At 38.9% G+C, this 22,421-nt stretch overlaps 2 long non-coding RNA genes across 3 annotated transcripts in view; one reads left to right on the top strand and one right to left on the bottom strand.

The window, feature by feature from the left end:
* Positions 1 to 4,393: 4,393 nt before the first annotated feature.
* LOC105493497 (uncharacterized) lies at positions 4,394 to 7,688 on the bottom strand. 2 transcript variants are annotated; one of them, XR_011608743.1, is made up of 3 exons: positions 7,586 to 7,688; positions 6,577 to 6,954; positions 4,394 to 4,509 (listed from the first exon to the last, which is right to left on the bottom strand). It is a non-coding gene; the product is annotated as an uncharacterized lncRNA (long non-coding RNA). The 2 variants fall into 2 exon arrangements; XR_011608742.1 differs by lacking the exon at positions 4,394 to 4,509 and adding an exon at positions 5,404 to 6,351.
* LOC112428850 (uncharacterized) overlaps positions 4,685 to 22,421 on the top strand; it is a 119,041-nt gene continuing 101,304 nt past the window's right edge. The window contains exon 1 of the long non-coding RNA XR_011608746.1: positions 4,685 to 4,883. This is a non-coding gene — a long non-coding RNA (uncharacterized lncRNA). The remainder of the gene's footprint in view (positions 4,884 to 22,421) is intronic.

The following is a 22,421-nucleotide window of genomic DNA, read 5'->3' as shown; positions in this document are numbered from 1 at the left end:
CCAGCACTGTATCAGTTTGGGGACATATACAGTAATATGAAGTTTTTGTGGTCTTAATTATTGCATCATGAAAGGATTCTTTGGCTCAGATCTGGGAGGCCCCAAAACAGTCCATCTTCACTGGAGAATTTACAGCAGTGCCTAGTAGCAAATTTAAATTCATTCATATAGGATTTGGTCCATATAGCCAAGTAGATCCTTCTAATGGAGCCACATTGTTAAATGTGCAAATTAACAACCTGATGCTGAGTCTAGAAATAGAATAGGTAAGAAAATTAATTCTGTAATATATCCACATGCTCACCTCATCTACACAATTGTTGAATGCTGACCATATTTAGTTAACGATGCAGAAAAATTGCCTTGAGAACTAGAGATCTAATTTTTCTTTTGTCTTGTGGTAAGCCCCCAGTTCTTTAGTATGAAATGTATGGGATTCATTTCTTTCTTTTTTCTTTTTTTCAGGTGTTAGTTGTCTCATCAGAAGGGGGACCCAAAATACTGTAGTTCCCTAGGTATTTGCTCACCATTCTCTGATGCACAAAAGGAAAGGGAATGAGGGAGAGGGAGATGGAAAGGGAAAAGGAGAGAGATTAATTCATTATTTAGATCCTTGGGAATCCCTTAGTGGTTTATTTGTTGTGCAGAGCCAGGAAACCAATCCATTCAAAACTTTCTCCTTGCTGGCAGATTTTTCAAAGCTGACGTTTCTCTGCTGACTGTGCACGTCCTCTTATCATGTGTTTGGTTTTTCAATATCTAGCCATTTCACAAAGAAAAGGACATTTATTTTCAATTAATAAACCACCCTGCAGTTATCCTTTGTTCATAGCCATGGAAATGCTTCTGTGTGTGCAGACGACAGCTTACACATTAAACAACTCTTTCTATCAGCTTCCCAAGCTGTCCCAGTTCCTGGCTATGTTTTCCAGGTTGCCTTCTTCCTGGCACGTTATGCCTGCTTACTGGCAGATCTGCAGAGAAACACCCACGTGGCCGTGGGCACATCACATTTCATGTTCATTTACAAACTGATAATTAATGTCTTTTATTCACCCGATGCCTTGAGAAGATTTTCATCATTGGTATCTGTAAATTAGGTGACTTACTTTCAGTAGACCTAATGTCTTCCCCTAGAAAGCATAATTATGCTTTGAAAAAAGCCATTCACTGATTTTAGTGAAATGAGTTGTTATTTTTGAAAACAGTTAGTGCTCTAATTCTCTTGTTATGGCAATCTGTGTTTGGAACTCCAGGACTGTGTGGATGCAGAATGAATTGTAAGATCCTGAGAGCAGCATTGGCTCTTTCTCATGTCTGTATTTTCATATTGAAAACAGATTTGAGAAAATTATGGCCTATGATGTCGATGCGCAGATATAGGTGTAAATAAAGAGATGACCTAGAGAAGCATATTTAAGCTGGGCCGCAGTGATCCAGGGAAAATGTATGTCAGCTGGGCGCAGTGGCTCACGCCTGTAATCCCAGCACTCCACTGAGGTGGGTGGATCATGAGGTCAGGAGTTCGAGACCAGCCTGGTCAAGATGGTGAAACTCTGTCTCTACTAAAAAATACAAAAATTAGTCGGGTGTGGTGGCGGGCGCCTGTAATCCCAGCTACTCAGGAGGCTGAGGCAGGAGAATTGCTTGAACCCAGGAGGCGGAGTTTGCAGTGAGCCAAGATAGTGCCACTGCACTCTAGCCTGGGCGACAGAGCAAGACTCTGTCTCAAGAAAAAAAAAAAAAAAAAAAAAAGAATATATATGTCATTCTCACTATTCCTTCTGCTGCTTCCTTTAAGTTTTTCCCATTCGTTCTAACTCAGCAAGCCAAAATACAACATTCTTTCATTTCTATTGTCCTGAGAAAAATGGTTAAAGGACTGAACTAAGATTAGAACACATATAAAAATCAACCTTGATGCTTACAAAAATAAAGCAAGACTCTAATTCTGAAATCTCTGCCAGTGTGAATATAGTGGATGCTACTTGTTTGAGTTAAATATCAAATTTTCCTCCAGGCTGTTCACAGTTCCTTTCTCCAAAATACTTTGTGGGAGGTGGAGATTTTCCCAGCACAACTGTTCCAACAACATTCTCAACAGAAAAAATCCATGATCATTATACAAAGTTCACCAAATACAGAAATGTACAAATATGAAAATGAAAATTGCCATATCCCAACCATTCGTGAATCACTGAAACATTGTACTGCATGTCATTCCAGTTTTATTCTGTAGATGAATGTGACTACCAATCCATCCATCCTTTATTATTTATTCTAACTAGCGTACTACGCACAGGTTTTTTTTTAGCTTAATTTATTTCCCTAAGCAATATATACATTTGCCTCATCATTTCGATGACTCTGTAGTATTCCAGTATATTCCTACATCATCATTAACTTAATTATAATTACTACTCATAATTAACTAATTCCCTATAATTAACCAATCCCCAATCAGCTGATCTGCATGGTTTCCAACATTAATATATTTTTAATACTTGTTTAAAATATTGAGGATAAGGCTAGACAACACAAGCAGGAATAGAAAAAATTATTTTGTCTGAATCAGAGCCTCAGATTCATTTATAACTTGATGGGATGTTGTCTTAGTCTGTTCTCACGCTGCTAATAAAGACATACCTGAGACTGGGTAATTTATAAAGGAAAAAGGTTTAACTGACTCATGGTTTCACATTGCTGGGGAGGCCTCACAGTCATGGCGGAAGGTGAATGGAGAGCAAAGTCATGTCTTACATGGTGGCAGGCAAGAGTGCTATTGCAGAAAAACTCCCATTTATAAAACCATTAGATGTAGGGAGACTTATTCAGGACCGTGAGAACAGTATGGGGGAAACTGCCATAATGATTCAATTATTTCCACCTGGCCCTGCCCTTGACACCTGGGGATTATTACAATTCATGGAGAGATTTGGGTGAGGACACAGCCAAACCATATCAGATGTTTATATACTAAAAATTAAATATTATACTAGTTTAAAACTTATGAAGTTCTTCCATACAAGTTGGTAGACTTATTGTATATAAATTAGGGATTATAGACAAACCAGATCTATTATCTAGATATTAAGTACCTTTATTAAAATATAGGTATAACATTTATAAATGATATCATAAGGAACAAAGGGGCTAAGTGATACTGTCCCAGTTACACAGTGAATATTTTGGAAAAACAAGCTAGAAATCATAGTCTCAGAGCCTACATCTATGTTCAGACACTCAGAAATCCACTTGAAGGGGTTGAAGTCTATGATTGCCATTAAGATTCATTTTGGGGTCTAGCGATCTATTTTTCAATGTTCTGTATTTGATGTTTTTCAAATTGCAAATGGCAGTTCATACTTTTTTAAAAAATAAATGTACTAATAGAAAATAAAGGTGTAAAGGACAAAACTACACATTTCAGGGCCACCATATACGGTTGGGAAAGTTCTGCATTGCAAAAGGGCGTAACAGTTCATGGGGTTCCTGTCATGGCAGAAGACAGTGAAGATTTTTATATTTATTACAGTAATTTTTTAGTAGATGACAGTATATTATGACAATGTTCCAACAGATAGAAATAAAGTGTCTTGAGTAAGAGGTATCTTTAATTGGCAGCGCCTCTGATTACTCTCCAAACCCATGTCCTTTCGTCACCTTCTTATATTGCTGAATCAATAATATCTGACAGAAATTGTCTAAGTCAACTGATGTCTTCAGTGGAGGTGTCCTGTCTCTTATACAACTTATGATGTGGAACTTGAAAGGCCTAATGGGATATAGTAGCTACTGATAGCTCATATTTCAAGCAACTATGGATATAAAATCATCAGAATTTTAATTTTTGCCATGTAATTCAGTGGAACATTTCTGTAATCGATGCTCATATTAATGTTAGAGAAAAGCATTGCCTCATCTTGAAATACTTTCTAAACTTTCAAAGAAAGGTTAAATTATATTCAAGGTTTGTGTAGTGTTAGATTTGTTTTTTTGTTATGTTCTTTGAAAATGGTTGATCTATTGCTTATATGTGCAATGAGTCTTTGTTTGTTTGTTTGTTGGTTGGTTGGTTGGCTGGTTTTTGATACATGGTCTTGCTCTGTCACCCAGGCTGGAGTGCAGTGGTATGATCTTGGCTCACTGCAACCCCTGCCTCTCAGGCTCAAGCGACTTCCCGCCTCAGCCTCTCAAGTAGCTGGGACTACAAGCATGTACACTGCCACATCCGGCTAATTGTTGTGTTTTTTTGTACAGATAGGGTTTTGTCATATTGCCCAGGCTGGTCGCGAACTCCTTGGGCTCAAGCAATCAGCCCACCTTAGCCTCCCAAAGAGCTGAAATTACAGGTGTGAGCCATTGTGCCCAGCCTGTGCAAGAGTCTTTATTGGAATAAATTAAATTACATATTTATATGGGGCTTCAAAACATCTTCCCATAACCTTGGTATTTGATCTTTGCAACTGGCAACAATATGAGGCAGGAAGTGTCAGTTTCCCAGTTTCCCTGTAGAGGAAGAAACATTGGCTTAGTGCTGTGGTTTGAATGTCCTCTCCAAAACTCATGTTGAAACTTAATCCCCAATGTGGCAATATTAAGAGGTGGGCCTTTAAGAGGTGATTGGTTATGAGGGCTTGGCCTTCATGGATGGATTAATCCATTCTTGAATTAATGGGTTAATGGATTAATGACTTATCATGGGAAGGGAACCGGTGACTTATAAGAAGAGGAAGAGAGTTCTGAGTGGGACATGGGAGCACCCTCAGCCCCCTCTCCATGGGATACCCTGTGGGTCACTTCAGAGTCCCCACCAGCAAGAAGGCTCTTTCTCACCAGATGTGTTCCCCCACCCAACCTTGGATGTCTTAGTCTCCAGAACTGTAAGACATAAATCTTGTTTCTTATAAATTATCCAAATTGAGATATTCTCTTATAAACATTCAAAAACAGAACAAAGACATTTTGAGAGGACGAGTATCCTGCCCAAGGCCCCGTCATCACAAAGATGTAGGGCCAGTTGGGTACTCAGTCATAGGGCCCCACAGTGCTTTAGAGGGGAAATAATAAGAAACCACCATTTTCTGACCACCCTAGTTAAATGGGGATTTCCTCTGCTTTGGGTACTATAAAAGATACCAGCACAGCTCATGGGATTAATGTCCTCTTCTCTGTTAGAGGAGTCCCTTGCTGTGATTCTCTTGGATACATTTTAGAACTTTCTTCCATGTTTCTCAAATGCGGCGGGAACACATTTGCTTCCACTTTCTGCTCTGTCCCCCGATCTCTCACACACACTTGATAGGCTGGATGAGTCTACTAATGATTTTAGTGACTGATATGCAATCTAATAGAACAACAGACTATTAATTAACATCAATAAATAATGTACTTTGGTTCAAGGTTACAGTTACAGCCAGCACTTTACAGTTTACAAAAACGTTTTCCTTCATTAACGTCTAAAAATAATCTCCTGTAGTTGGATTGGGTAGACCTGACTTTAGTTAAAGAAGCCTCATGATTTTAGATTTCTGGAGTGGGGAGAGGGACATATACTTTAGAATAAAACCATTTCAGTAAGGTGTGATGAAATGAAACTCAGGTCATGGTGTTTAGTTAACATCTCAGGAACACCACCACCAACGAAAAGCAAAGCCTTTTTCCTTTTAAATTAAATAATGAACAGTTGGATATTTTTGTTAGGAGCTGGTGGGTTAGGTAACTGCACTGATTTACATTTTAGAATTATAGGCTAAAGACTAATTAACTGGCTAGAGCATATGCAGTGGACCGTGGCAGTCTGCAAAGATTAACAAATTAATTAGTTATTTCCATCCGTTACAATTTTATTCTTTTCTGGGAAATGAGCGGCCTGTTTATTTCAGCCTTTAAAAGTTTCAGAGCAGGGCTGTTCATTCAGCTTTCTGAATGGCTGAATAGAACAATAGGATTGTGTAACAACTGGGACACGTCAGTGCCTTCGTCAGGGGATAATGTAAGCTATAGAAAGCCCTTTTCATCTTTTAGCAAGGGCCCATTATTCCTATGTATCTCTCTTCTCTGCTTTATGAAAAGGTTTGTACAGTAAATAATGACCAACTATGTAGTAGTTCTTTCTTCTTTTGCCAAGCTCTTTTTAGCTTTGGCAGCAATTTTGTTTTCCCTGTCATCATCTAATGTCTATTTATTTTACATTGCTACAAAGCCAGTGAAATTCCCTTATAAATCCCAGGTCATGAAGATGAAGCAGCAATTCGATTCCTTTTATTCAACGTCTCCAGTGTCCTCTGCTTTTTCTAATTAGGTTGAAAGTGGTCAGTGGCTTGAAAACCCTCTGGGCAGGAATCAAATCTGTTTGAACAACGCATTCCTAAAGGCCATGCATATTAGACCCTTGGATTTAATTAGAGGAGAGGTATCAAAACTCAGATACTCTCTGGATGCATTTAGGATTGTCACCAAAAGGTCCTGTTTCTACACAGGCAATTTAACCAAATTCCTCTCCTCCTTTGGCTCTCCCTCCCCCCTACACATACAATAGGCATTGGGTATTCAGAGCCTGGGGCTATTACTCACTACTGGTTCTCAGAGGCTGCAGTTTTCTTTTGTCAGTGCTGCCACAGCATGAAGGTGAGAACAAGAAGTTCTTAAACTGAAGAGAAAAAGATAAAAGGAAAAGTACGCAGGAGAAAAGAGAGGCTCTTTAACTGCTCTGTCAACTCGATTTCTGTCCTCCGCCCCAAGCATGTTCTGAAGATGGATGGGCGCAGGTACAGCTGGTACAAGACAGCAGCTGTGATTTCCATCTGGGTACCATTTAGTAGCAGATAGATTTTTCAGGCTGAAGTCTCTTCCAATTGTTGTGGTTAGAGAGTGAAAGTGAGAGGCCCACTGTGTTTTCTTCCACCTCAGGTGGTATTGTTTCAAACCATTGTTTCTCCCAGGGTTGGCTTGCTATCAAAGAAGAGAATTAGAAGGCAATTATTTGATTGTGGGGTAAGCGAATGTGGGAGTTAACTGATGAGAGGTGGTGGAGCTCAGACACAAACCATCTCATGAAATACATTAGATATTAGATTTATCCAACACGTACTCCTCATATTGTCTGTTTCCCTCTTTCTAAGCTGTAAGACTGTCAGGGGACATGGTGCTCTTCCGGAGAGTAATGTACATGTTTATGTCTGCACAGACATAACATAAACATAAACATAACATAAACATAAAACAACTGGTTGAACTGTGAAAAATTCAGTACATTAACTAAAGCTCATTTTTGATTGTGCTAAGAAAGCAGCTTCTCTTTTACCTCTATGACAGAATTGACAGGTGTCTACATGTGATGCCAGGACAACCACCCCAGCCAATGGATTCTTCCCAACAAAAACGTTTTTAAAATATTACATATCTGAAGATATTTTAAGTATGCTACTTGATTAAATTTTTTAAATCTAACTTGCTATATTTTAAAATTGAACATTTGTTTTTTTAACCAGCTGTATCAGTGTAACATGGGCATGATAGAATTAAATTACTGTTTTGGAGTAAATTTGCTCTATATTTTGTTCTCTATATCTTTTCAACTCACCTGTCAGGGACATCTATAAGAGTCAGGCTGTTTTCTGCTCTTCAAAGATGTTTTTGAGGGTGAGAGCTGGTGATTTTCCATCAACTAAAAATGCTTTTTGTCAAATAGAGACAGCACCAATGATGTACTCAAGGGCCCAGTTCTTCATGTGATTTGGATTTGAGACCTGAGGTGTTTCACAAGCATTCACAAGCATCAGCAGATCTGATCGAGGGAGAGATTGCAATATCTTTTCTGGCAAACCAAGCTCCTTTTTCTTTGCTAATATGGACATTTTCCAATGTTGACCCAGATTCTTCAGCTTTCCTAATGTATTCAAGGTCAATGTTTCTATCCCTAAGGAAAAACCATTCGTGAGAGCCATGATCAAGTTTGATTTTATTTTGCCCCCTAGTTGACTGCCCTTTTACCTCCCAAAATCCCAAAAATAAAGTAAGAACATGTTGATAAATATGATGAAAGAGTACTTGATTCTTGCATTGAGTTTTAGAAGGAAGAATTCCTGGGCAGGGCGAAGCTAAGAGTGAGGTGGTGATGGTGAATGAGGTTGGGGCATTAGCAGATACATAAACAGAACATCTGGAGCTGTAATCCAGGGTTTTTTAAGAAGTCATGCTAAAAAAAGTAAACATAAACAGGTGCAATTAATTCTAATATATTTTATTTAACTTAATATAGTATATCCAAAATAATATCATTTGAACATGTAATTAATATAAAATTATTAATGAGATATTTAATCTTTTTTTGTTATACTAAATCTTCAAAATCTTGTGCATTTTTTGCATTTATAGCACATTCCTCAGTAGCGATGTGAGGCTAATGGCTACCATACCAGATACTATAGATCTGGAGTGAGCAGGTAAAGGGGAACTAGTTTTCACGGAGCACTTTCTATGTGCAAGGCATTATAGTAGTTATTAGTATAGATTATGGTTAGCTTTCATAACCACCCTGGGAGGTGCCTATTATTTTCATTTTACAGATGAATGGATGTAGCCGTAAAATTTATTATCCAAACTGGGGCCTTTTCAGAATGATAAGGCAACTTTTACTAATTACCAGGGCACAACTGGTATAGCTTGTACTGTACTAGGAAAAGTGGAATGAATGGTCACCCTAGATGGGAAAACAGGCTAGAATAAATTAACTAACTTGCTCAAGATACTAAAGCTCATAAATGACAGCATGATTTAAGATTTAAAGCCATATCTGTTTGTGTCAAAAGCTCGTGCTGAGAATAAGACTCCAGTATTTTTTCTAGATTTCTCCCTTGATGATTTGGTTAGCCATTCTAAGTTGGAAGTATTGGTCTCAAAATCTGTTGACAGCATGGTTTTCCATTGCAAAAAACAAACAAAACAAATAAACAAAAAAGAACTTAAAGTCTACCTCTGTTCTTAGAAAGGCCCTTCCAAGGAAACAGAACTTACACAGAGGTTGACTATACATCTGTCATTTTTAGCAGAGCTCAGACCCCTTAGCTATGTTATTTGGTGGCAGGTGGGAGTATGGTGAAGATTGCAGGCAATTTTCTCTCAATGTTTTTGTTCACCCCATTGCTTTCCCTGTTGGAAAACATATCACTGAAATCTGTTTACAGACATGTAAGAGGGCCAGAAATGAATATAGGAAACAAAAACATCATTCCCTATTCTGGGAAAACTGTTTCTCTGTTCACAACACTTCTGACACCAAATGTGTGTGTGTGTGTGTGTGTGTGTGTGTGTGTGTGTGTGTGTGTTTTCCAAACCAAGCAATTCAAGTCTCTGGACACCAACCAGGTGTCCTACAACTCAATTCAATACTAACACTCATTATGTAGAGTTAGCACAGACCTCACAGGTTAAGGCTCAGCCCCAAAAGACTGCCCTTCACTTTAGATGCCAATTGCAAGTCCGGATCACTTGTACTTCTGACCAATCTTGAGGTCTTAATCAGGGATTCTTATAACCCTTTCCTCGGTTTGCTAATTTGCTAGAATGGCACACAAAACTCAGGAAAACATTTACTTATATTTACCAGCTCATTGTAAAGATATTATAAAGGAAATGGATGAACCAAATGAAAAGGTACATAGGCTGAGGTACAGAAGAATGGTGAGTACGGGAGCCATTGTCCCTGTGATGTCGGAATTGAGAGTGGCTTCTTGTGAGTAACAAAGACACTCCTATCACTCAGGAAATTCTAAGGATTTTAAGAGCTTTGCACCAGAAACTGGAGACAAAGACCAAATATATTTCTTATTAGAAATATTATAATTATATATCTACTTTCTCCAGCTCCCTTTAGATCCCCAGAATAAGACTTTCTTCATCTCCAGTGTAAGCAGGTGGGTTCTCTGGTCCTTGGTCAGCATTTCTCCATTTGCCTGACTGTTCTGAGATAATCTCTTCCTCAGAAATACATTCATTGTCTCCTTTAAGTGATGCCAGAGCTAATGATGACTATAGGAAATCAAGATACAACAGGAGGAAGGTCTGGGAATGTTAATGAAAGCTGGCATTTATTGAGTGATTACTATAAACCAGACACTGCTTTAATTGCTTTGTATCTTTAACACATTTAATCCCAACAACAAGTCTATGGTACAGGAGCTCTAATTATCCTCATTTTACAGATAAGGAAGCTGTCTCAGAGAGATTGGGTAACTTGTTCAGTGTCACCTTGCCAATGTTTCATATTACTGACAAAACTGGGTCCCAAACCCAGAGCTGGCTAAGTACAAAGCACTCACATTACATTATGTAAAAATATGCATTATATAGAAATCAAACTTACCTCTATTACCAAGGCCATTACTTGGAAATATTGTATTGTATGTTTGCCTTGTTATACTATTAAACCTTTCTTATCATGAGATTCCCTGAAGAATATATGGCTACCAAATTGAATGAGAATGGTGATTTTTTGGTTTGTGGTTGAGTTTCCCATAATGGGACAAGTTCCTTGATATGTTTGTGTAAAAATTTGGGGCACTGTTAAGTAGATGGATCAAGAAGAGCCTGAGCAGCTTCTCAGTATAACTGGCAAACTTAATTTAAGATAAAACATTACTGTCCCGTGTCTCTCTATTTCTCAGTTATGCCCATATTTGGACATTTTAGAGGTTGACGAGCATTGCGAGTTTTTCTCATTTACATTCTGCTCAGTAGGGTGGCCTCGTCTAAATTGTATGACTATACATGTTTACCATGAAATGCCAGAAAGCTGTTTTCAGGTGAAATTAAGAAAATGTGATCCAATATTTAAAAAAGAGAACAATTCCCATGTATTTGTTATTGTGATGCAGGGGATGCCCAGATGAAGTTGAATACGTGAGCTCTTCCCCTCTCCTGTTCTGGAATAGTACCTTATTGGACCCTCTAAAGCATAAAGAAAAGATTTGAGTAGAATGATAATAACCAGATTTATTGTTTATATTAGACATATTTTAGAATAGCCAGTGACTTTAATATGAATGGTTTGGTATTAAGTTTTATATTCTAATTGCCATTAAAAAATTGCTCTTTCCCTAAGGCAGAAACAGCCAAGATACTATCTGTTCTTTGTGTTAATTGTTGATAATGAGCATCAGACATAAAATGGCAGACACTGACCAAACTCACAGATTGTCCCCAGATAGAGAAGGGCTGGGTCCTCATTAGATTGTAAAAGTAGAAGTTTAGATACATTGACAAGCAGCAGCTGGCAGGGCGTTTCCAACTTGTGCTCCTAAATGGCACAAGGTGGGTCTGCAGAATGTTATTGCCAAGTACCCCCTGAAAATAAATGCAATAATCTTCCTCATGTTCAACCTTTGTGGCAACTGCAGGGCTGGGGAAAAAATAAAATAAAAATTGCATTTATAGGCCTGGAAAAAATAGAGGAGGATTATCTCTCTCATAAAACCCAACTTCTAGACCTGAAATTGTATTTCTTCCAGACTAATTTTTCAGTTTATCTTTGATCATTATAAATTATTCTTTATCTGTTTCTTTCTTTGTAAAGTCCTGGTTGAGAAAGTAGTTGGCAGTCTTTTCCATTGCAGCTTAAATGGACTTATTTGTTGAAAAATACTCAAAAGTAAGAATTCTAGAGTGCTTCCCATTACACTCCTCTGAACCCACCAAGTTCGCTGCATGGAGCTGTCTGTGTAAAATTATGGGCAGAGTCGGGTAACCACCTCTGGCTCCAGACTCAACTTTCCATAGCTCTCAATGCCAAATACGTTTGCTTACTCAGATTTTCACTTGAATCATAATCTTTTTTTTTTTTCTTTTTTCTTTGTGGGTGATTCCAAGTTATGAGGAGATGGCTGGGCAACATTAGGGGTAGGGGTCTGGTCTGAGAAAAGGCCACCTGGAGGGGGATAGGGGAGCTGGGGGAAGGTGGCCAAGTCCTTAAGCCTTTTGGGTGGGAGAGATGATCTTTTCAGTGGGATTACTGGAGACTTCAGCAGTAAAAGCCTCTTTCACAGTGTGGATACGTGGGTGCGTTATCAATGATAATGAAGAATAACTTCAACAGTGGAAAGTTACTTTTAGAGTCAGCGGAGGTCCTGATGAACTCTCGTAAACACAGCAACTCTTCCAGGAGACTAAAGCAGTGATGGATAACATCTCTTTTCCCCGTGTCTCTTGCAGCTTCCATATCTTCCTGAGGCACTGCAGCCTAAATTGGAGCTCTGGAGCAGGAAGCTTGGTGATTCATTTTATTGTTAGTAGTAACAATTCTAATAAATAAATTACTAACAATAATAAAACGATCACTAACATTTAAAACTTTATGGTTTACAAAGCATTTTCTCATTCATTATCTCATCTGAGATAATGGCTATGTGTCACAATACTCCTACCCCAGAGAGGACTTTCAATGTAGTTGTTTTCAGATCAAAGGAGAGGTTTCCCCGCCAGCCCCTGGGAGTGGTGGTGAAGTGAATCTCTAAGGGTACTAGCCTGGCCACCCTGGAGAACACAGAAGGGAAAAGGAGGGAATCAAAGGGAAAACAGTGGGTTTGATACCATTATGTGAAAGTGCTTTGTTTCTTTCCCATATATTTTTAACTGAACCCTTGGGACTTGGGGAGGTGGTTGGATGATCACATGCTCTTTGAACGCCTTATTGTGTTTGAAACATAAAGCTGCTTCATGAAGAGTTTGTATTGTGAAATGTCAGGTTTTTGGCATGTATCATATTTGTCAAATGAGCTTATATAAGTTGGGCTTTCCAGCATGGTCTCCCCTTGTCTAGCATTGGAGAAAAGGTTCCTAGAGAAAAACCTAAGCCAGGTGAAGCCAGGTTGTGCTGAGTTTCCAAAGGTGCGAAAAACCACTCAGAAAGGAAATCTTTGGAAAGGAAACTACTGAATCCTGGAAAACAAACTAGGACATACAGCAAGTTCGTATGCTTTTGAACTATCAGGAAGAAGGAGGGTGATTGATCATAAATTGCTAGTGAGTCCAGGTAGGGAAGAGTCAGATCATTTTTTATCTTATAGATGGAGCATCAGTTGATTAACTGCATTCTTCATTCTAACCACCCCCTTCCCCTCCCCACAAAGTCAATCCACTGATTATTGAATAAATACATCTTCTAGGCAAATTTCAGTGGTGAGTTAGCAAATGCAATACATGATAAAGAATCCCAAACTGAAATAAGATCAGGTAGTGATCTGGGGAGCAAGCACTTGCTGGCTGGCTTGTGTTGACTTTAATGAAAATAGGATTAAAGTGAGAAAAGTGACAGACTTTTGCAAGAGACCACAGCCTGTGTTTCCTCACCTGCTACGCAAAAACAAAATCCTAGTTTATTCTTGGTTGCACAGTTCCCAGAGTGACACAGAGTGGAGCTGAGCCCCCCAGTGGTGTTCCCTGGGTTAATTCCATCAGTCAAAAAAATCTGGGGACTATGTAAAAGGGTGAGCTGCAACAGATATTGCTCTTTATTGCATTAACTCTGATTGCATTAACAATTTCCTCAAATCTGATTCTGTTTTAGGTCTGATTCTCCTAGGTACCAATCAAACTGCTTGTTTGTTCCCCTCTATTAATCCTCACCCTTTAGGTTTACCCACTGGTAGGTGCTGCATGGCCTCCTCTCAGTCCCCATTTCCATAGCGCCCCCTCAAGTTGCCATACAATCTCTGCTGCTGATCCAGCATGTCAATCTCTCACAAAGCTGAGTCCGTTAGCTCTTATGGGAACTAGAAGTCTCCTATTCCAAATCCAAGAAGATTTCTGTCACTGTGATACGGTTTGGCTGTGTCCCCACCCAAATCTCAACTTGAATTGTAATAACCCCACATGTCAAGGGCAGGGCCAGGTGGAGATAATTGAATCACGGGTGTGGTTTCCCTCCACTATTCTCATTGTAGTGAATAAATCTCATGACATCTGATAGTTTTATAAATGGGAGTTCCCCAAGACATGCTTTCTTGCTTGCCACTATGTAAGATGTGACTTCCCTCCCCATTCACTTTCCACCATGATTGTGAGGCCTCTCCAGCCATGTGGAACTGTGAGTCCATTAAACCTCTTTCCTTTATAAATTACCCAGTCTTGGGTATGTCTTTATTAGCAGTGTGAGAACAGACTAGTATACATCGTGTCCCCTTCACCCACTATAAAGGAGAAGGAAGGGGAAAAGAAGGCAACCATCAATTTCTAGGTGACAGGCAAACAAGAAAGTTATAATAGAAAATGTCTTCTCAGTTGCAGTAATTCTGTGTGTTTGCTTATTGCTTGAATAATAAGAAATAAGGATTAGTTGATTAGCTGTGTTGATAGGATCATATCATGTTTCTTGGGGCACTTAGTAAAGAAGGAGGTTGGGCCCAATCAAACAGAGATGGAAAAGAGACAAAATATTCAGACAAAAGCATAGGCATGAGGACAGATAAATACAAAAACCACAACACTGCACACTGAGAAAGGTGGATTCGGGTTAGTGCTGGTGGGTTGGAGGAAGATCAATAAGAATGAAGCAACGCTCCCCAGCAGATGACCAACTTGAGATATGTTTTAAAAGGAGTGGTGTGATTTGGCGAATATAAGGCCTCGTGCACAGTCTAAAAATCGATTCCACATTCTCAGTGCCTTTTACAGGGTGTTCGCACTAAAAGTGGTGTGGTATATTTATTTCCAGGCGAAATTCAATTTAAAAGCAGGAATAATTGAAAACATCATTTTGAATGATGTGGTTCTAAAAATGGAATAAAAAAATGTTGACAGGCCCTCTGAGCTCTCACCACTCTCGCCTTCTTGACTGCAAGAGGAACTTCTGAAGACTAAAATTTCTTTTGTTATCTGAGACACTTTATAATTCATTTTAAAAGTGTGCATATGTGCTGAACTAAGCCATGGTTACCTTCAACTCCTAGACCAGTAAGCCAGTCAATTAACAAATGCCTAAGTCTGCCTTCTAAACACTTATAGTTAAGTTTTAGCAAGTTGAACTCCACCCATTAAGAAATTGTCTTTGATGCTCTTAATGACTACTTATAGGCCTAGCCATTTAAGACATCAGACCCAGAACTACTGTCTTGTTCTAGTCTCAGACATGACTTTTGTTGCCCAAACTATTCTTTTATTAGTGAGGAAAAATCCCTGGGCAATGTTTGCCTAAATGGATCTAGGACATAAATTGTCTGCCTGTATTAATAATTTCCTCCTACTACTTCCTGATCAGCTTTGGGATGCTCCTGATGTTCTTACTTAAATTCTTCCTCCTCTATCAGGATGAGACCTGGAGTACTCACAGATCTCACAATTATACAGTTGCTCATGCTGCAAACCTTGGATTCAACATGACCTCTTTCTCTCCCAGATTAAATCTGGCCAATTAAATCCTGCTTGTCCCACCTTTTTGGTGCTCTTAAATTCATCCCTCTTTTCTTCTGCATGAATGTCTCTATCTTTTCTTAGGGATATTACTCCAATTACCCTCAAGTTGAATTCTTTCTTCTTTCTAATCCATTATCCACACTGCTGCCCAAGTTAATGTTCTTTAATGCAGAGCTGTTTAAAAGCCATCAAGGGCTCCTTATCACCTTCAGAATAAATATCAAATTCTTCATTAAAGCATACAAGGTCCTTTATGGTCTGCTTTTTCCCTAACTGTCAGTTCTAATGTTTTCGTGTACCTTCCTGTTCTCTTTTATAAAGCCAGATGGCACTAACGTGCTTGTCCCATAAAAGGGTCATGGTTTCAAGCCTCTGGGTTTTAAATCCAACTGTTTCCCATGAAATGCCTCTTCCTTAGCCCTTTGCCCATCTTTTCTGCTTAATGATCCCTACTTGTCCTTTAGCAATCAACACAAGTCCATCTTCCTCTGGGAAACCCTTCTGCACATACCTGTGACAAGCAGGTGCTCTAACTCCCTGCAGCCTGTGCTCACCCAGCAGTCTGCCTACCAACTAGTATAACATTTTCACACAGTTTGGTAATTGTTCATCTCTTATCTGTGTCTTCTTAGGGACATTAACTGGCTTAAAAAGAGAACTTGGATTTTGTTTGCGTACTTATCCATAGTACGTAGCACTTGTCACAGGAAATGTATATAGTGTGCATAAGTTAATCATTTGCAGGCGAGGCTCTGCCAATTTCTATGAAATATAAAATTTTCTCCATGTTTATATCTTCTGGCATTTGCTTTGTAGATAGGTCATGGGAGCAGAAGCTCTTATAACCCCACCCTGGTTTGAAAAGCTGGAGTCAGTTTGGAGTTCCGCCATGACCCTTGGATTTCCACAGACCTCAAATATTTTACTTAACATTACCAATTACTTGATTAATGCTATAAAATTTCAAAATACTTTCACCAGTAATATCTATTTTCACCCTCACTTGAAATATCTGGGAGCAAGTGGGCAGATATATTCATAATCCACACTTGAGGGATGAGAAAGCTGAAGCTCAAAAGAGTTATTTAACCTGCTTGAGGTCACACAGTGGGTAAATGAGAACCTACAGCCACTCAGCTCAGGCTAAGTGTTAGTATCCTACTGCTACGTAACAAATTACCACAAACTTAGTGACTTCCAACAACAGATGTTTATTATTTCATCATTTCCTTGGATCCTCTGCTTGAGGTCTCAAAGGGCTGAAATCAAGGTGTCACCTGGTTTGGTTTTTATCTGGACCTCAGGGTTCTCTTCCAAGCTTATTCATGCTGTTGGCAGAATCCAGCTTCTTGTGGTTATAGGAAATGAGTTCCTGTTTTCTTCCATGCAGTTATCCAGGGATTGTTCTCAGAGAATAAGTCAACGACTCACGTCTAAAACATGTGGCCTTATCACAATATGGGAACCTACTCCCTCAAAGCAAGTAGGAGAATCTCTCTCTGGTCAGTTAAAATGGAATCTTGTAGAATATAGCCTAACAGAGGAATGACTATCCCATCATATTCATAGGTTCTGGACACTCTGAAGGGAAGGAGATTGTACAGGACATGTACACCTGGGGACACAGATCTTGGGGGTCGTCTTAGAATTCCACCTTCCATGGGTCTGATGTCGTCATTGCATTAGGCTGAGACTCATATCCCAGTCATAGAATGTGCTACTGAGAAGTTGCCATCTGCTCTGTGGTCTTTGTTTGGATAATTTCATGCTGAAAGAGAAATCATGGTTGTATGTCCTGTGGGTCATTTTTATTTTGGGTAATTATGATCCATTGGAATTTGTGATGTGAGAAGTGATGAGAGTTGGAGACTGCTTTAACTTTTCTCTGCCTAGGAATACTTCAACTAAACATCCCAGATAGTCACTAGAAATTAATGTCCAGGAAGAGCTGGGCTTTAGAATATCAACTTTTCAGTTTTTCTTTGTGCAGACTTCAGCTGAAGAAATACAGATGGTCACTGCAAGGCTAACCCTTGGAATAGAGACCTCTGCTAGATGGTCAGTTGAGTGTGTTTTTTCTCAAATCAGATTATGTCATCCAAGGAGTTTGAGGAGTCCACAGTCCACCAAGGATCTAAGCTTTCCAGTGTTTTGGACTCGTGTTCGGGATGGGAGGCAGCCGGGCATTTGCCTTTGGGCAATTTGTGCCTTCTGTGCTTTTGTGGGTAAAAAGTGTCTATTGCTTGCTTTTTTGAGGTAGCTTTTAAAGAATTTCTCTCAGTGTATGTTGCTGTTTTTGATCGGGTATGGTGGTAGAAAAGAGTGGTAACATGGGACTTTCGGGGTGTTCACCTTAATCTTGGCATATAGATTCATAAATATAGACTAGGGTGATAGCTCCTTTTCTTCCTGGAGTTCAACTCAGACATCTTTGCTTACAAAAAGCCAGAGCAGCTATTGTTTAATTTTTTTTTCATTAGGAAACTCACCAAATGTTTTGGCCCTAAATTCTCTATTTCTTCAAGCCAGCTGGAAAACACCACAAGTTGCAAAGAAACACTAACCCACTAAATTAGTCACACAAAAAATATATGTATAAAGTCTCTCTTGACCCAATTCTTTCTACTTGCTTTGTTCATTCCACCAATCAGATTTTATTTACTTTCATAGAAAAATGGAGTCTTTTGATTACTTGCTTTTGTTGCAACTTCCCTCTAAGTTTATGCCCACTAGGTCATGCCAGTAGACACTGATACCAACATGCTACGTGAATGAGCATTCAACATCTGCATGATAACTGTGTTCAGTGCTGTAGGCTCTGAAGTATAATGCAGACCATATTGTGCAGCTCTGGAAATTTGGAATCAGGATACTTCTGACTTAGTGTAACTTATTTACCAAGACAATATCTATCAAGAAATGCATTATTGAGAAAATTAATAGCGGCTGTAAATAAGATAGCTAGCACTTACTGATTACTCACTGCGCTAGGTGATCTGTGCAGGAGATTTCACACGTTGTTTTGTTTAAACCTCATGCCCTCTATGAAGTAGAAACTATTGTTTTCCTAATTTTATGTTAAAAGTTGCTATCTATACTACTTAGGAGAAAAAACTTCAAGTATGCTCATACAGTTAAAAATCCAAATACATTTTTGGTGTGATATTTATAAAACATTCTTATCTTTTCTTTACAGAAGGTCTTTGAAGGTTTTATTAGTGACAATGTACACCGTGAACTACAGGATCACTTCCACAGTTGGTTGGAACAACCTGCAGATAGACCCATTCTTGATCCCTATGTTGATCAGTTATATTTTTTCTTTTCTAAACCCGTATAATGTTTCCCTGTTCTCAACCAACCATCAGAAGAGTTTCCATAGCGCTCTGTGTGGAGAATTAGAAAGGATTCAGGTTTCCCTGGTCCAGCCTTTCTTTGATGAATTCCTGTTGGGGATATAAATAGATGGTCATCCAATTTCCATTGACATACCAGAGAGAGAGAGAGAGAGAGGGAGCGTGGAACTCTTTTTCATTAGAAAGTCCTTCTTTGTCTTAAACTGAAGCTTTTTTCTTTTGTATAGCAGTCATACATGTCTTTGTAATTCTTGACTTGAACATTTGTTCTTCTATCATTAAATATTTCCTATCTAAGGATAGATACCATTTCACCTGATCCACTATGCCACACATCTAGTTTGAGTTCTATAGATCCATCCTTTGTATTAAGAAAACATCTAAAGCTTAAGTTCTTCTTATGGCTTGTCAGTGACAGCAAGGTTTATTGGAAGGAGAGGACATTGCCTCACACAAGCCCCCTTTAAGAAAATGTAAAGTGAATATGTTTTCCCTATTTCACTTTGGCCTTTTATAGTAAGTTAATAAGGTTTGCCTTTAAGCTGAAGGTGGAAACAAAGGGTGTAGTGTGTGTGTGTGTGGAGTGAAAGGTTGGAAAGTTGGGCATAGGTGAGGGGTGATTAGTGCCCAGGTAATAAAGTGCTTGAAGTGGAAGAGTTTATATATATGTTATATGACATGGAAGAAGCCCACTGAATCAAAAAATTCTAACGAAACAAATGGCTATTTCCCAGTCAGGTGACAGCAACAGAGTTGCTTCCAAAAAATGAATCCACTGGGAAGTGACACCAGCCCCAGAGTTTCTTGCTTCCCCATGGGGTGGGATCATACAATTGGATTTATGTTGTACAATGATTTGGTGGATTCAGGGATATGAAACCCTGTGAATGTCATCAGGAGTTTCCTAAAGGTCACATTCAAGTGTATGTAATAGTTGGAAGTGCTACACCATATTTGCATTCAGTTTGCAAGCAAACAGCTTGCTGTCAACATGTATTCCCTGCTATTTCTTGCCTATCTATTCTAACTGATGAATAACTCATATTCATACTATATTATATTCACAAAAACATAGCACAAATGTGTGTGTGTGTCTGTGTGTGTGTGTTTGTGTGTGTGGAATAGAGGATGAAGGGCAAGGGGCATGCACAGTATGACGGGAGATTATACAGGTCTAGCAAACATACAGAATGATGTTTAGTGGAAATGAGAATGGGTTAGAAAATAGATCTGGATTTTAGGCTCAGCTATTCTACTGATCAGCTGAGAGATCACTGAAATACCACTTTATTTATCTGAGTCATAATTTCTTCATTTTATAAATTGTGAGTTTGAACTGGAAGTTCTCTGAGGTTACTTCCAGTGGTAACAAGTTAGAGGTAAGTTTTTTTTTTCTTGAATTGGCCACAAGGTTTTGGAAGTTAAGCTACTTCATACAACTCATCCCTGCCCCCAAATACAGGGCGTTTAATGGAGCCCGAATCTAGGAAATCATCAGCTCTTGACAACTCCTTAACATACGCAGAGCTTTCTTATTTCTCACTTCCCTTAATTTTTCTGCCATTTACTCTTCCTCCTCATTTCTTCTTGTTAGTTTTAAGTTTCTTTTGTCTATCTTCCTTTCTCTAATATCTCAACTGAGACATGAGGTCCGTAAATATTACTTGGCATTCTTTGCTTGATCAAGGTTATTGGGATAAAATTCATCAGAAAACTCATAAATCTCTCTGCTTGGACTGAGGTTTATATGTTTTATTTCTAACTTAAGCTGTTTCCCTTTAGGTAGGTATTTATAGAGGTAGAAGTCAGTGAGAAGCCACTCTGCTCTACCTTTTTGAATGTAAAATTGTTACATTAGAAAAAAAAAAATAAAAGCATATCCAAGAGTAGCAGGGCTTCCAAGAGTGAAATCATCATCCCACCAAACAAAGCCGGTTGGGTGTGTTTGTATTCATAGCACTTGTGCCTATTAGTTTCTTCAGTTCAAGCATGGGTGAGAGCTGCACAGGCTTTTTACTACAGTTATTTATATATATTTTTAAATCCATCAAAATTTCACTGAACTAATAAACCCAAGGCAGACATACTGTAGGATTTGTGAGGTAATGAATAGCACCCTTTGAAAACTCCATTCTGTTTTGCAGGCAGCCCATAGTGGTCAAAAGTTGTCTAGCCCCCATGTGTGAGAATAATGCTTTCAATAGACCACACTTTACTTTGAGGAAGAACAGACCAGCTAATTGGATGATTAATGTTCAGTCCCAGGAAGGAGAGAATTACAACCCAAATGCATGATTTCATTACTTGATGCATTGAAATACACACATACACACAAAGGAAAAATTCTTTTGTTTTATAACAGAGTTACCTTGCATATTCCAGGATGTGAAACCCCCTAGGGAATCTTAAGGGTTAAAGAAATACAGTTATGAACCCAGAGTATTGGTAATTCTATTCACTAGACAAAGAATGTGTGGCTCTTAACCATCTTTTAAGGACTAATGTATTAGCATAGAAGTCCTTGAGTATAGAAAGTAGGAGAGCTTATAAAACTTTCTAGTTGCTGATTGTTGAACTTTAAAACTTGAGCTTAGATTGGCCTGGCACTAGTGAATTCAGAGCTTATTCACAATGTGTCAATATATTGTTATGTATTTTTGATTAGTTGCTTGATATGCATGAATATTGCCTTCTCAGCAAGCTACAAGTTGCTTGAGGGTGAGTAAGAGTTTTATTTTTCTCATTTCCCTAGTTTTAGCAGCTGCTGATTTTGGCTGTCTCTGGGCATTAAAAGGTTTGGTGTCAAGAAGTTGGGGTGCTAACTGTGGTTTGGTTCCCAGATCCCTGAAGGTATCCGCAAGCTGGGGCCAATAGCTAATCTGAGGAGACTGGAAAGCTCCTTAGAGCCAGAAGGTAAGATACCTTTATTCTAGTGGGCTCTGGATATTAAAAAGAAAAAAGTGAGAAAAGAAAGGACAGGCAGAAGGAAGGAGAAAAAGAAGGAAGGAAGGGGAAAAAAAGCTATAGTCATTGGAAAGTAGATAATACTCGGGCCATTTCTACCCCTCTATTTCCCTGAGAACCAGGGAGCATGTTTTCTTTGTAAAAAATATCCCACTTGACTGACCCTATTCCCCACTATTTTCCAGTAGCACATCCCCCGTGGAAAATGACAAACAAACCTTGGGGTTAAAAGTAGCTAGTTCTCTCACTCAGAAAGGAGAAGAGCCTCCTGGGAAGTAGAACTGAGGCTCATCTGTAACCCTCCCTGCTTAGGACCTTGTCTGCAAGCAACACCATACTATAGTACAAAGCAATAATACTGTACTTGAATAGTATTTGAAACTCAAAAACTGAAATACGGAACAGTCACCAGCAACTTTTTTTCCCCCTCCCTGACAGTAACAAATATTTGGAACAGAATCCCAGGCCCAACTGTAAGCAACACAGAAGCAATTAGATGCTGCCCTAGGAAAAAAAGAGCTTATTGGAAAGGAATGGCCTCCACGGACCCCACTGACCTTCTCCTGTTCCCTGTGTTTCTTACACTCATATGAATAATGAGTGAATTTGAGACCACTATACACCCGGGCTTAGCTCTTTCTGCTTTTTATGTTCTTCATTTGCTACTTCCATATGGTAGAGTAATTCCCCCAA

The sequence above is a fragment of the Macaca nemestrina genome, chromosome 1 (genome assembly GCF_043159975.1).
Source record: "Macaca nemestrina isolate mMacNem1 chromosome 1, mMacNem.hap1, whole genome shotgun sequence".
NCBI lineage: Eukaryota > Metazoa > Chordata > Mammalia > Primates > Cercopithecidae > Macaca > Macaca nemestrina.
The sequence above is the reverse complement of the archived record's forward strand: the minus strand, read 5'-3'. Positions and strand labels throughout refer to the sequence as shown.